This window comes from Cyprinodon variegatus, unplaced genomic scaffold (assembly GCF_000732505.1).
Source record: "Cyprinodon variegatus isolate N-32 unplaced genomic scaffold, C_variegatus-1.0 Scaffold225, whole genome shotgun sequence".
In the NCBI taxonomy this organism is placed as follows: Eukaryota; Metazoa; Chordata; class Actinopteri; order Cyprinodontiformes; family Cyprinodontidae; genus Cyprinodon; species Cyprinodon variegatus.
Window position 1 is genome coordinate 801,878 of NW_015150678.1, and position 5,980 is coordinate 807,857.

At 36.0% G+C, this 5,980-nt stretch overlaps 1 protein-coding gene across 1 annotated transcript in view; it reads right to left on the minus strand.

Moving 5' to 3' along the window:
* vps54 (VPS54 GARP complex subunit) overlaps positions 1 to 5,282 on the minus strand; it is a 38,992-nt gene extending 33,710 nt beyond the window's left edge. Inside the window, 1 exon segment of the mRNA XM_015380938.1 lies at positions 5,165 to 5,282. The gene's annotated coding sequence lies outside the window, so the exon portion shown is untranslated.
* Between the last annotated feature and the right edge of the window lie 698 nt (positions 5,283 to 5,980).

The window sequence follows — 5,980 nt, forward strand, 5'->3', positions numbered from 1 at the left end:
TTCTCCTCTCGCCTGCCTCCTTCTCTTCGCGCTCTGCTCGAGTCTCAGATACGCTCACAAACCCGTAGGCTCTGCTTGCAGATTTTTTTTGCTCTCTCTCGGATTGCAGTTGGATCGTTGCCTAGCAACCTTTCCAGCCAATAGAACGACAGCCTCAGAAAGGGTGCACTTGTCTAACTCTACTGAGTGTGCCTGTGATAAACAGTACAGACAATAAAATGGCTTTTTAATTTAAAAGCTATTAAAATAAGAAGCTGAAAAACAACAACGATCAGGAAAATAAAAAAAGGAAATAATAAAGGGCGTTTTAAGAATCACCAATGAAAAGTCACTTAATTTCTGCTAGACGCAGAATTAGCATCTGCCCTGACTAGCAAACTACTAGCAAAACTACTGTAAATAGCAGTTTCAGCTGACGCTCTTATAGTAGCAAAGGCACACTCAGTAGGGTTAAACAAGCGCACCCTTTCTGAGGCTGTCATTCTATTGGCTGGAAAGGTTGCTAGGCGACGATCCGACTGCAATCTGAGAGAGAGCAAAAAAAGCTGCAAGCAGAGCCTCAGGTTTGCGAGCGTATCTGAGACTCGAGCAGAGCGCGAAGAAAAGGAGGCAAGCGAGAGGAGAAAATATCTGTGCAAGAAGCATTAAATCTGAGAGAAGAAACAAAGATTTGAGAGAGAAGAGAAAATATTTAAGAGAGAGCGCATGTTTTGAGTGTGAGCATTATAAGTTTCGAGTGCAAGAAGATGAAATTCTTTTCTCAAATTGAAATTATGTGCTCTTGCATTATGGCAGGATAATTCTCCCATACTAAAGGCTCTGACTGGCATCTATGGGTCTATCTATGGTGTCTGGTTCTCTGATCCGACTCTCAGGACATTCTTATCTCTGGGGTTCCACAAGTGTCGCTTCTGGTCCCTTTTCATTTTTACATCCTATTAGCTGGTGCAATTCAGGGTTTTGCTGATATTTCTTATCACATGTATGCTGATGACATCCAGCTGTATGTAGGGCTGCATCAAACAATAGTTTTGCTAATCAATTTTATCTGTTGATTGTTTTTTTTTCAATCAATCAAATAATAATCAGATAGCAACAGACGCTTTATAGCAGTTTATACCATCTAAAACTATGCTACTTTAGAAATTCTTATTTACTGTTAAAGAATGTTTTTTTTTTTTATCTTTAATCAAACTTTACATATATTTTGAACAGTTTTGGCTAATATTTCTCCTTTGATGTGGTCCTTTTTTAGACTGAGGTTTTAGAGTCTACAACCTTCACTTATTGATTAAACGAAAACTGAGTTAATGATTCAATAGTTTATTAATTACGCCTCAAATGAAAAATTCTGTTTGTAACTATAATACTATTTATACAGAGGGTGTTTTTTATCACAAAAACATGGTTATTGATGTTTTAGGGCTCTAGACACTGTAGATTTATTTAGAATAAGTTGCTGACTCCTGGTCTAGACAGAACCTCAGTTTCACACCTCAAAACTTTCCACAACACATCAGCCAGACCTCCCACTAAATGTAGAAGATTTTTCACATATAACTCCAGTTTTATGCTCCTTGATAAGGCCGCCATTTTAGTGTTAAATCTAAAACTCTTGTTTGTACCTAAAGGGGAAGGTTCTAAAATATTTGTACCAGTATTTATTTAAACTCATTGTAGACTTCAATCCTAAGCACCAAATCTCTTAGATGTTATTCATACTCTGTTAAAAACTAAAGGAAAGCCGGGTCTGTGGCTCCTAAAGTATTTGATATTTTACCCCCTCTCTCTGTAGAAATGTTTAAAAATCAAACTGAAATAAAAAAAAATTTCTCCATGTTTTTCATTGTGTTTTTGATTGGATGTATTTTGTTTTTTACAGATGTTTTTTATTTTATTTTATGTTTATCTGAATGCAACTGACCTGTTCAGAGCTTCAGGATTTAATGTCTGCAAAAGGCATCTTATAAAAGAACCTTAGTTTAACATTACTAGAATATATTCTCACTTCCACTTGACAGATTCTTCATGTAGCTGCAAAGGAAGTGAGTGTTGCCGTTTGCTTTTAGGGTGAAGCTTGCATTGATCAAAGCTGCGACATCAGTCACAACTCAACCCAGGAACATTTTAATAATGTGTAAGAATTAAAAAAACTAAATACTGCTGCTATCTTTTCACAAGTTGTGCCAGTGGGTTCCACTTTAGTCTACTGCAGTTTATTTGGTCCAGAGGCATTTTTTTTTTACACAAAGTGTGTATTTGTGGGGGTTAATAAGCAGCAGTTTTAATCCGCCTTAGGAGGTGGACGACCATCTGCAGCTAATCTCATCACAGCGATGAAAGGATTACATCAAACACAGCATCAAGACTACTGACTATTAGAAATTAGGATGGGCTTCTGACTGTCAGATGCTTTAAACTTGCTTGTTTCCATCAGATGCTAATTATGAGAAGTACCAGATATAACGGTTTCATTTCTATTTTTAGAAACATATCAAAACTTAGACAGGCAGGGTTATAGCTTTCATTTGGGGAATTTAATGCAACACATTATCTAAAAAAAAAAATATTTTCAGTCCCAGAACAGGAGAAATACACCAAATTATTGAGAGCAACAGATTACCCAGGAACACACGCTTGAATGGGTTTTCAATAAAAGCTTTAAAAAAAAAAATCATTTCCAATCTAACTGCACCTGTGAAAAATGCAGTTTTCAAATTGAAGAGGCACACATTTTTTTTAAATCGCAATACATTTAACAATAGTAAGACACTAAATTACTTCCTCCAGCCCTTAAGGTGACGGTAATATGATTAAAATGCGTATGCGTCGCACAGATGGGAGGACAGAGTTGGTGGGGTTTTTTTTTTTTAAAGGACTAAAGCCTCCGTAAATGGGTTGTGTGCGCTAACCACTGTGCCACCAAAGCACACCCAGGAGGACAGAGTAGCAGCAAGCGCCTCGATTAATGCATTATAGTAGAAATAAGAACTTTGTTTGTGCAAGTTTAACAGTAAAGTTTTACAACACTGCACTCTGCACGAGCAGGCTTTCAAGGTCATGAAAAAAACTGAAACCCTGGAGTAAAACATCTGCATGCTTGTGCTTATTGTCGAGGAAAAAGATCGCAACTAAATCTCAATCGCAATATTGGTTCAAATTAATTGTAATTAATGGAAATGGAAAGGTGTGTTTTTTTTTTATCAAAAATGACAAGTTATACTGTTTTCCTAAACAGCTCTATTAAATACAAATAAGAACCTCTGTAAAGATTATTTCAGCTCATGTTAGTATCATTTTTTATTAGAAATATTGCTGAAATAGTGGCATCTTAATTTTACAACACCTTCTTTTACTTACACACGACATATTTTCTCTACAGCATAATTATCAGTAAACCTTAAGGGAGCTAACAGTTTAAAAGGAGGATTAGATACTTTTCATTTAAAATGTTCATACTATTTCACCTATTACTTCGAATCTAATTTGACTTTTTGCATACAGAATTATCTATTGAGATAAAATAAAAACAAAATTTGTAATAATTGGTCCATATATGACGTATTATATAGAGATGTGGGGAAATATATAATTAATCCAAATTCTATTTTTTACTACAAACAAAAAGCTATTAGATTTATCAGTCAGAAGCTTTACTAGGGCTGCAATTAATGTTTGTTTTTTTTTACAAATCGATTAATCTGTTGCTTTTTTAATAAATATTAATAATGGAATAGCAAAATATATTTTTCATGAAATTAAACCAAACTAAAACGTTTCAATTTGAGGAGTTCTGGACAGAACAGATTGATAGAGATTTTCTTCGTGTTTTTTTTTTTTTAATCTTAAATGCAAAATGTGTGTGTATATAAATATATATTAAAAATAAATAAATATATATATATATTTTTTTTACAATTTTGGCATAATTACTGCTCTAAGTGGGTCACTCTGTCAGCTAAAGACATATTTTAGCATCTTTATACTCCAGCTAACAATCGATTACTAAATTGGTTGACAATTTTTTGAATAAGGGATTAATCTGATTAGTTGTTTCTGCCCTAAACTTTACAGTGAGCCAACTAATCAATTATTTTCTTTGTTAACCATACTAAAATTCAGGGACTTGATATATTATATACCAAAACAAATCATGTATAAAGCAAAATACAAACTTATATCAAATCATGAACATGTTCAAAATAAAGGAATGTAGGAATTTTATTATTTGATAAACCAAAGACTCAAACTAGAGTAAACTATGACTATATTAAGTAAGTACTTGGAATAGTTGTGCTGATATTGTTACTTTCAGGTGTTGTTGCTGCTATTGTGTTCTGGAGGGCAATCCATTGATTAGTTTGGCATGTCTCTGCCTTTTGGTTTACCTTAATGCAGAAGGAGTAGGTGTGTATAATCAGCTCTAATCTGAACCCATTCTGTTACTCAAATCCACTGAGAAATCAGTTTTTACCTTTGAACCGAAATAAAACTCTCATTCTCATAAAAAGCAGCAACATTCTCATGTTGTAAACAAGCCCCAAATAATAACAGCTCTGTATCAGAAACACAACAGATTATTTTTAGATTAATATCCAAACCAAAGCTACTATTTCCCTGCCTCAGTATTAGCATTTCAGGTCACCAGAAGGTAAACTGTGACAGGATTCAGCTTGGTCCACAAAAATATATAAATAGTTAATTATAAAACAGCTGGATTTAAATGCAGAACATACAGAAACTAATCGTTGAGCGACAATACTGACATGTTTCCTGGTTAAAACTAACTTTTTTATGAGATGTTGTATAGCCTGGTTGAACTGTCAGATCATTGTTTAGGCTCCATTAGTGACGGGAGCTAGCCAGCTAGCTTTAGCTCGCTACGCTGTTCACCTTTACTTGTCATATTAAGGTTAGCGCGGCTGACAACGAAGCTAGAACAACATAAAAATGCATAGCAGACAAAACCATGTATCTGTTTGACACCATATGAGAAACGGTGCAGTTTAAATGCTGTCTTTGCTAATAGCCGTGGCTAAAGTTTATGCTGTCAGCTGCGGTTACACGTAGACTGGCTAATGCTAACAGGCTAAAAGAGCAACCATGGAAATATAGAAAAAAGAAACAAATTGTTATGAAAGCGGAACTTTCGACATGTCTTTACCTGACTTGTAAAGCGCTCTGGTCGATATATCTCCTCTTCAACATCACATGAGCACTGATGGGACTGTGAGCAGAATAACACACATTCATACAGAGCAGGATAGCACCGGCACAACGACCATCATGCACTGCGGCAGCCAGCGCAAATGTTTTTTTTCTTCATCTTCTCTCTGCCATGTTGTTGCTGCCACCTGCTGGCCACAACTGTCCTTGCATACGTTCTTTTTGACGTCCTGATGCACTTTTTTATATGTCTTGTCGTGTTAACTTCGACAAACCCGAAGGAGAAACAACCGAATGGATCATCAAAAACAGTTTTCAAGCATTTCATGTGGAGATTTTTAAGGTTTTCCTGACCAAAACTGTTCCCCATGGGCAGTTCTAGAAGGAGGCCAACAGGGGCCAGGGCCCCTATGGGAAACTTGTCCTGGCCCCCTGTGCTACTCATTTTAAATATAAGTACATTTTTCTTGAAATTCAATTCAGTTTATTTTTATTGCACCAATTCACAACACACTTCAACTCAAGGCACTATATAGAGACAATTCAACCAGATCATCCAGTCAAATTGATTCAAAGTTTTCTATGCAAGGAAAACCAGTTGATTGCATCGACTCATTGACTCTTCAGCAATCCCTCACACTGAGCATGCTTGTGGCAACAGTGGCAAGCCTTTAACAGGAAGAAACCTCTAGCAGAATTTGGCTCACTGTGAGCGGCCATCTGCAGAGGCCGACTGGGGTTCAAGGAGACAGAAGCAGACATAGAAAAAAAAGCATAGATACAAAAGGCAACTAACAACCAGGGCCACAGGCGG